This window comes from Chiloscyllium plagiosum, unplaced genomic scaffold, assembly GCF_037043375.1.
Source record: "Chiloscyllium plagiosum isolate Xiang-an unplaced genomic scaffold, Cpla_swu_hap1 HiC_scaffold_17, whole genome shotgun sequence".
In the NCBI taxonomy this organism is placed as follows: Eukaryota; Metazoa; Chordata; class Chondrichthyes; order Orectolobiformes; family Hemiscylliidae; genus Chiloscyllium; species Chiloscyllium plagiosum.
Genome location: NW_028270155.1, coordinates 77,251,263 through 77,261,241, shown reverse-complemented (window position 1 = coordinate 77,261,241; position 9,979 = coordinate 77,251,263). Strand labels below are relative to the sequence as shown.

The window sequence follows — 9,979 nt, the reverse complement described above, 5'->3', positions numbered from 1 at the left end:
AGTTTGGGATTGCAGCAACATTAACTGATGTTAATGTCATGGTTTACATTAAATACAACAAATTGTTTCACAGTTTAACCTGCGAGTTGTGTCCAGATTTTAACCAATCTATATCATGGGATTTGTTCTTGACGCCGATGCTTTTGGAGCAAGTGCCTGTGATATTATTTGTAACATTTTCATACGTAGTTGCAACAGAATTAAAGTACATTTTGTCTGATTTACTTCTCATTTAGGAACACGCAGAAAACTGAAAGAGTGCAATCAGCGCAATGAGCAGGTAGGCCACTGGCAGCAACTATTTAAGCTGTTTGGGCTGGCATTTCCAAAAAGCGATCTCTTTACCATTGTGTCAATTCCCTGCATGTTTGCAAGTCTAAAAAGGTATGTTAAAATTAGATAACATTTGACGGTATAATAATGTCATTTAGTGCAGACGACAGGTTGCAAAGGACCGGTTGGGTCAAAAGTTAAAAACATCAGCAACATTATTTTGAATATAGTTAATAGTTTGAGAGGACCACAATAATTACTTGAGGTTAAAGGACTAAGGGACTTAACGAGACAGTAAGGCGAAAAATTACCAAGGTTTTTGATATAGAATGTAATCAAAGGTATGATCTGTTGGACAGAATGACATGTTTCAGTGATGGGAACTTAAGCAAAATATATTGATGAATGAGGGAGTATAATTAGGAGACGGCCGGCAAGCATTGAGAAAGAAAACCTTCATCTCAACGGTGAAAGGATAAAGAGAATCTATAGTCATGGACGAGGCAAAAAATACAGAAAACCATTCTATTCCTCAAGTAATACAGAATTAAATGATTAAATTGAAACTAAAAAAGTAAATCTTCAATAACAGTCAGTTATTGATGATGAAAAAGTCAGTTGGCCGAATTAGAAATGATGTGACAGAACCGGATCCTAATGCGAAAACTTGAAGATTAAGGTAATCTGGAAAGAGTTGAACATTCAGGACGTTAATACTGCATCTTAAGAATGAATGGAGTCAAATCTTGTAATACCGTCTACAATTGCAAGTAAGAAACTAATAGTTAAACCTGCGCTATTTACAGAACAAAAGCGACATGGGATTCATTTTGGAAGGTCGATTTGAATGTAGAATACAGGGTTAAAGACACGATTCTTGACAGTGTAGAGGAACAGAGGGACCTTTGGCTCCATGTTCATAGATCCGTCAAAGTTGCCACCCAAGTTGATAGGGTTGTTAAGAAAACATATGGTGTGTTGGCTTTCATTAGCAGGGGCATTGAGTTTAAGACCCGCGAGGTTATGTTACAGCTCTATAGAACTCTGGTTAGAACACTGTTGGAATACTGCGTCCACTTCTGGTCGACTCATGATAGGAAGGCTGTGGAAGCTTTATAGATAGTGCAGAGGAGATTTACAAGGCTGCTGCCTGGAATGGAGAGCATGTCTTATGAAGAAAGTTTGAAGGAGCTAAGGCTTTTCTCATGGGAGCGAAGAAGGGTGAGAGGTGACTTGATAGAGGTGTACAAGATGATGAGAGGCATAGATAGAGTGAATAGTCAGAGATTTTTCTCGAAGGGCGGAACAAGGGGGTATAATTTTAAGATGAATGGAGGAAGGTTTAGGGGAGATGTCAAAGGTCGGTTATTTACACAGTGGTAGTAGTCAGATAAATAGAGGACATTTTAGCGACTCTTGGATAGGCACATCGATTACAGTAAATGAAGAGTACGTAGTTAGTTGATCCTTGAGAAGGATAAAAGGTCAACACAACATCAAGGGCCGAAGAGCCTGTACTGTGTTGTACTGTTCTATGTTCTATTTTACATTGCCAATAATTGACACAGATACTGCAAAATGCATTGGCTTATTTTTCGCGCAAAAACAGACAAAATGTTGGCAAATCAACTGCGGAACAATGAATGAGCAGGAAACGTGATATTTCACAGCCATTTGTTCACTTCACTTATTGTTACCCAACAAAGCAGAAGCTGCATTTCAGAGTGTCAGACTTCAACCCAAATATTGCTGTTTACAGACGAAACACGGAATGACAGAGAATAACAAGGTTTACACAGACTTGGATATCACAGGCTCGGGGAGAAGCCTGTGAAGGAAGTTAATGCAAGTTAAACTCAGGTGCGGCTGATATTTTTAAAATCCAACTAAAGAAAAATAACATGTAATAAAAGTTAATGCAATGCAAACTGACATTTCATGTTTGAATATATTAAAGTGCATTAAACCTTGGAATCCAATAAATTAATTACTAGATGATTTGGTAGCATTTGAAATAGTCATTTTAAGAAAGAACTCACAAATAGACTTTTTTTTGACTGGAGGAATGTCTGTAGCAAGGCCCATTAAGGTCAATGCTTTTAGACCCAATGTTTATCAAATAGAATACAGAGATGATGGAAGATGGAGAAGGTACAGTTCACTTCAGAAAATGGTTTATTCAAGCATTTTAGGTGGAAGAATAATGAGCGAAGAACACAACTTCACACAAAACTTACAGGTACGCTTGCACTGCAGGTTACCAATTTCCCTGAAATATTGCTCCGGTCGTTACTGTAAAGAAGACAGCCAAACGTGCACAGTGCTCCAGAGTACATCAAAGCTGTGTAAACACCGCAAGAATTCTTTAAACTTCAACAAAATCCATAATAGGAAGAAAGATTATGAACTAAACAGTTTGATTTCGAAGACTGAATTCAACCCATATCACGTCCAGAACATTAAGAGGTTGTTAATAATACGTTAATAGATCGGGAGAAACAGATATTAAGAAAAAGAAAACAGCTTCTGAAATCACCAATCATCACTAAATTGTAAAGACATCCGATATTGTACTGCTTGTTTAAAAAAAAATCAAGGAATATTGGCGCCATTAGATAAACAACCAATTATTATTCATCCTACTTCCGATAGTTATTTCAGGCAACAGCCTTAATGTGTTGAATACACTAGAACGGACATAAACTAGAACGGACATGTGCAGGCAATTAAAAAAAAACTCTTTCTGGTGTTTGTCGTTCTCCTCTTGTGTTCCGAACGTGAGCTTTGCCCCATTTGTTCAATTAGGCCCGCGCTCCATCCGTAAGGTGCAGGAGAAATGACACTTCCTGCGAAAGATGGGATCCCAGATTTCGCCCAAAGTTGCGTTCTGCATTGCTATTGTTTCTAATGGAAATTCAATCTGCAGTGAAAAATGTGTATTGGAAATTCACTTATATGATCTTAAGAAGATTTTGTTTCTCCCAGCCAACAGTAGAAAACACAGAAATTGATACCCTTTATATAAAAGTAAGGGTAAAAGGAAATTATGCTATGATGCCTTTGATGATGTAGATAGGACAAAATATACTTTAGTACACGGGTAACCTTCGATCGGATCGCAAAGATTTCAAATAAGCAGCAGGATGAAATGATTAAATTCTTGGTTTTTCCATCTCTTGATCTGCAATACATTATTCACAAATTTCGAGAAAGCAGTTATAATGGTAATCTTCTAAAGAGACTGTCAATTCCAGGGCAAAATTGCAGTGACTTGGAGAAGGGATGTCAGTTGGAGTAATTGGTTGTATTGTCAGAGCACCAACATACTTCATCATTCTTGACTGTGAAAATATTTCATTGTTTTGGTAGCTTTATCAACGAAAACATTAACGTCTGTGATACTCTGACCACTTTGAATATAAACCACTTAAACAGATTTTTGAATAGTCGTTTCAAACAGATCCTCATAATAAAAAGTTTTGTTTTTCAGATCAAACCAGAGAAATCTGACAGTTAAGGTGCATTCACCAATCCGCATAGACCTGGCATTTATACACCTTAAAGAACATATCGGATTGAATGCACAATGAATGTTGATAATAGCGTGCGTTTTATGAACAGTTTTAAGAAGACAGCAGGGCTGAATATCCCCTTCTTTATTCGGACAGCAATATACTTTAATGTTATGATATATTTGTGTACTGTAAGAAACTTGATATTCATTTCCTTCAGAATTTTCTCAGTCATTACACTGTAATGCCATGTTGATATATATATATATATATGAACAACAGAAATGTAAATCAAACGCATGTAAAGCAATATGAATGGATTATGAAGATCCTTGATCTTATTTACTGAATGACATACAATCAAATCATTACAGCTGAATTCATAATTATTCCAACACTTCATTCAACTTTATTTCCAACAGCATTACATGGGTATTGATTCATGGGCTATAAATTGTACTACAAATTTTGACATTTTGATTATGACTTTCCAAGTTTGATTTAACTCATTCAAGTTTATATATCAAGTTCACGTTTTCATACGATACAAAACATTAAACAGGTGACTCAGCAGGCAAAGACTCGCTGGTGCACTTCTGTGGACTCAAAGCTTTACATATCCATTGATACATAGCGCATTGTTCATTGCAGGCAGAAAGAATATGTGCACATACAATGCACAAATGAACAAAGTATTGGAAGATTTTGTTGGCCGATTTCTCAGAGATTTCAAATAAACCTGTTGGACTATAACCTGGTGTTGTGCGATTTTTCGATTTCAGTTCGTACCAATCTGCCTGGATTCGCAGTTTTTGAAGCCTAACTGTTAACTGTCATTCAATATTTGTGGTTGGCATAGCAATTCCATGACAACATCTACACAAGTCCGTGAACAATTGACGACTAATCAGCACTCCTCTCATCCGGTATAAATGTTGGTTTTCCCCTTGAAGTGGCATTCTTGCAAATAGTTCTGATGAGTGCAAGATGAAAATCTGTGGCAGAAAATGCCTTTTTTTCCCCTGCGAAGCTTTCAAGCCTTGTCACCTGCCACATTAGTAACTGCACCCCTCTCACATCTTTAAGGAAATCAATTAAATGGTGACACTTTACTCTCAAGCAGATGTAACTGTTCTCTATCAGTGTTTGCAGTCGAACAGTCAGCCTCTTGTCACGAGTTTCACCAGGACACGTTTTAAAAAATGAATTCAAATTAACCGTCGTATGTTTCCATTGTCCACCTTGATAACAGAAATGGCATCTTGATTCCCTCCAAACAAACACAATCTGGGCTGTATCGTTTTCCTACCCTGAAAAATGCTGTAGATTTCACGTTACGAGTTTCATTAATACAGCCAGAATTATTTTCTTTATCAAGCTTCATAATCTTCCAAATTTGTGAAAGTTTCCAACTTTGGCTTGTTTCTGATACACTTATGAGTCAATAAATAATGTCAACCACAATGGCCTTTCATCTCTTTTACAAACTATATGTTGTTCAAGATGAAGCAGGAGCTAATTATGGCACAACACCTTTCAATGAGTCAATCAAAAACACATTGCATAAGTTCTCAATGCCTTATAACGGCCATTGGTCTATGATAATATTGCGAAATTTAAAAGGTCAGCCATTTTAGAAAGGCACAAAATACATGTCTGTCCTCTTTTTAATATACAGGATACAGTATATCCCGTTGACGATAACAAAAGTTTGTAACGTCATTAGCTGGTAAAGCGATTGTCTACTATAAAGAAACAGAATTGGAATAAAATCCATTGCAGTCAATCATAAAAGTTTCAAGTTATGACTAAAAAAAAGTTTGCTTTTGACTCTGCATTATCACTGCATCATACAGGTTGGTTTATCGTTTGATCTGATCGTGACCACGTCATCCATGGCATTACTGCCCTCTCACAACTTCTGAATTTATGATAGCGTCTCAACTGACTAACATTATGAAATGATGAAGAAATTGCATGTTTTGAATAGCATGTTGTACCATGCAATTTTAATTTTCGTTAAACACATTTCTGGAACTGTCATCCTGGATATATCATCGCACTGCAAGGTTGAAAGATTAAAGGTGTGTGTTCGGAATTGATTATCATTTGTGCACCAGGTTCGCTTCCAGCTTTAGGCCGATTTCCGACGCATTGCCCAGTTCATAGAAGGCATGGTGGCTCAGTGATTAGCGTAGACTGGTGCTTCACAGCGCCACAGATTCGGGCTCGATTCTGGCCTCAGGCGACAGTCTGTGTGGAGTTTGAACATTTTCCCCCTGTCTGCGTGGGTTTGCTCCGGTTTCGTCCCGCAACCCAAAGATGTGCAGGTTAGGTGAATTGGTCCATGCAACAGTTCTCCATATTATTCAGGTCAGGGTAGGTTAGGTAGGTATAGCAGTGGGTTACTCTTTGGAGGGTCGGTTTTGACTTGCTGGGCTGATCGGCCTGTTTCTACAGTGTAGGGATTCTAATTGTAACCATTCTTAGAAAATCAGGTCCAAATTCCTCAGTGGTGAATTCACAGCAGGTCATTTTCCTTATTTAGTACCAACACAGCTTTGTGAAAAACGGGAGTGTTTTGGAGAAGAGCAATAAACACTAGATGGAATTTTGCGTGAGCGGTAATAATTCACAACAAGAACTTATTTGTCAGAAAATTTAATGTGTCACAAATACATCAAGAAGGTTACAAAATTAATTTGTTCCTTATATGCAGCAACAGTACAACATCACAAGGAAATAATGGTGAGATAAAAGCCAGTGAAAAAAACTACCTTGATTAAAGGCCCTACAGATGTCACAATAAAGCCTAACATTGACTTAATTGCAGTGAAATGCATTGAGACATCTGAAAAGAAGTTTATTTTATGAAGTGTCATCACATTCAAGGCTATGTGCTTAGTGTTGATTCATTTTCATATTGAAGGTATCTTTCTCCATGGAAGTGCAAGCAATTCTCACCAGTACTTTTTCCTGGTGAGAGGGACATCCTTATGATGAGAGTCAAACATATTTTTAATCACTTGATTTTAGAAGATTGAGAGATGATCAAATTAAAATATGTACACATCATGACGCTGAGAATATTTTTTATTTTCTTTACTCCTGTTTTATTTCATTTCCTCCTAGTTGGAAAATCTGCAACAAGACAATGTTAGTTTATGGTTTTGACCATTTATGAATGTGTTAAGAAGAAATGATTCCTCTTTCCAACTTTAATACTGTGGATGGTCAACTGCTGAGTACAGGGAAAACAACCCTCCATAGATTTTATCAGCATAAGAATTTTGCACTCACACTCAATCCATTTCGATCCATATCTCTGTTTATTAACACAAGATTCCTTGCCTATCTTGGTATGGCAAGACTCATGGAAATCAAACCCCAATATTCCTAAGCCATCACAATTATAAACATGTGATTAAGCCAGCAAATTTTGCCAGGGTTGGAGGATCTGAGCTACAGGGAGAGGCTGAACAGGCTGGGGCTGTTTTCCCTGGAGCGTCGGAGGCTGAGGGGTAACCTTATAGAGGTTTACAAAATTATGAGGGGCATAGATAGGATAAATAGACAAAGTCTTTTCCCAGGGGTCGGGGAGTCCAGAACTAGAGGGCATAGGTTTAGGATGAGAGGGGAAAGATATAAAAGAGACCCAAGGGGCAACTTTTTCACACAGAGGGTGGTACGTGGATGGAATGAGCTGCCAGAGGTTGTGGTGGAGGCTGGTACAATTGCAACACTTAAGAGGCATTTGGTTGGGTATATGAATAGGAAGGGTTTGAAGGGATATGGGCCGGGTGCTGGCAGGTGGGAATAGATTGGGTTGGGATATCTGGTCGGCATGGACGGGTTGGACCAAAGGGTCTGTTTCCATGCAGTACATATCACATAAAAGATTAATATGTAAAGTTGTACATCTCTATGATTCTATGACTCTCAATTGCCCAAATGTGCCAAACTACCTCGCTATGTTTAAGTGATTGCACACAGAAGATTTTATCTTTTCCAAGAAAATCACTATTTATGGCAATGACATGGTTTCAATCATGTTAACAAAGTATCTTGAATTATTAACTGATAATGGCAACATAGCCCCAATGGATCAGAGTGCTTCTCTCTCATTATGGAGAGACAATTAGTGGTGGTTTAACCTGAGGTGCACCGTGCCTCATATGAGAGGTAAGATTGAGAAATTGGGACCTCTCTCACTTACACTTTACTCCATTTCATAATTCCCATATATGTGCCAACGGGGAGACAAAGAAACAAGGGAAGACTCTAACATTCGGACTATGAAAAGAATTAAGAACTCACTGAATCAGAGGAGTCAGCTCCATCAAATCAGTTGTGTACAGTTGTGGGAAATAGGAAAGATGTCAATGCACTGGAGAGAGTGCAGAAGTGATTTGAAGAATGGTTCCAGAAATGAGAAGTTTCATAAAGATTGAAGATGTTGGGATTATTCTCTGAGAAAAGAAGAAGAGGAAATTTGATAGAGCCTTTAAAAATTATGAGCATATTGGATAGAGAATATAGGAAGAAACTGTTTTCACTCAAAATAAATAAAAGCGAGAGGGCACAGATTTAAAGTGATGTCCAAATGAAGCAAGAGCAATGTGAGAAATCCATTTTTTTCACACAGCAAGTTGTTAGCATATGGAATGCACACTCCATGGATGTAGTGAAGCAGGTTCAAACAAAGCTTGCAAAAGAACATTGGATGGTTACTTGGATAGAAATGTATGAAGGGATATTAGGAAATGGAGGAGATTGGCACTGCATAATAGAATTGATGCAGGGATCATGGATCAAATGGCCGCCATTGCAATGCAACAATTCTGTGATTTGCAACCCATTTTCTGAATTAATTAATCTTTGTCCAATTGGTGTATAATTTTAATGTAGATTGAGGTTCCCAATACCTTCCCCACCACTGGGTGAAACTGACTGTCCTGTATTTTCTGTGTTTACGCTACTTCAACAGAGATGTGAATTAGAGAAGCTATTTTCTGCTTCATTTCCTATAACAAAGTAGGATTAGAAGTTGGTCATTAATGTCTTTGAAATTGTTGCTGGAAGCTCAATTTCATTTGATGCACTAATGCATGTTCATCTGACATCTCTGCAGCTCTCCTCACTGTTCGAACATTCTATTCCTCAACATGAGTTCTTACCATTTCTGGAAGTGAGGTTTAAACTTCTCCAACAGAATAATTTCTCTAACAGCCTCATATTTCTTTTCTGTCTTTCATGCTCTCATCCATCTATGGAAGCTGTTCTGTTTAATTCTTTCAAACTCAATATAAGTCTGACCTGGTTCCTTATTTGCATTTTTGAACCGTTGTCTATATGCTTCTGGTACCAATTCATAGGCAGCTCAAATAGCCTTTTTTACTTCTTCATATCCTCCTAATACGTCCTCTGACAGCACTGCAAACACCTCAATAGCCCTGCCAACCAAAGTGGACTGAATTAACATTAGTCACACAGTGTCTGGCCAGTTTATCTGTGTAGGCAATTTCTCAGAGGAAATGAAAAAGGCTCCGACATCTTTCCCATCAAACTTTGGTAATGTTTGGACATATTTGGATCTACCAGGCTGTTGGTTCCGCTGAGTTTGCTCATCATCACTTCAGTCTGTTAGTTCTGTCATTTGAAATCTTTTGCTTCAGGTTCCAACTGTTCCAATTCAAACATTCTTTCCCATTCTTCTGCTTTTAACCATAATTAAGACTGTTTCAGTCCCCAACATTCTCTCTCTTTTTTCCCTTTCAAGTTAACTTTTTAACTCTATTTATGTCATTTGCAATTCAATATTTTCTAACTCCACTGTGCATGGCTGTTTCTCTGATAAACCCAACTGCTTGGTTAACTCTAATACAATTACAGCTTTTTTATTAACGATCTCAGACACGAGTCCCAAGTTTGTTTAGACATTAAAACATAGAAGATAGGAGCAGGAGGAGGCCATTCAGCCCTTCTAGCCTGCTCTACCATTATGATCATGGCTGATCCTTCAACTCAGTAGCATAACCCTGTTTTCTCTCCAGAACCTTTGAGCCCATTCACCCCAAGTGCTATATCTAGCTGCTTCTTGGATACATTCAATGTTTTGGTCTCAACTACTTCCTGTGGTAATTAATTCCACAGGCTCATCACTTTTTCAGTGAAGAAATGTCTCCTCATCTCCA

General features: G+C 37.9%; 1 long non-coding RNA gene across 1 annotated transcript; it reads left to right on the top strand.

The window, feature by feature from the left end:
• The first annotated feature begins 235 nt into the window (after positions 1-235).
• LOC148147414 (uncharacterized) lies at positions 236-4,534 on the top strand. The gene is made up of 3 exons (XR_015759893.1): positions 236-280; positions 2,033-2,133; positions 3,764-4,534. It is a non-coding gene; the product is annotated as an uncharacterized LOC148147414 (long non-coding RNA).
• Positions 4,535-9,979: the final 5,445 nt, after the last annotated feature.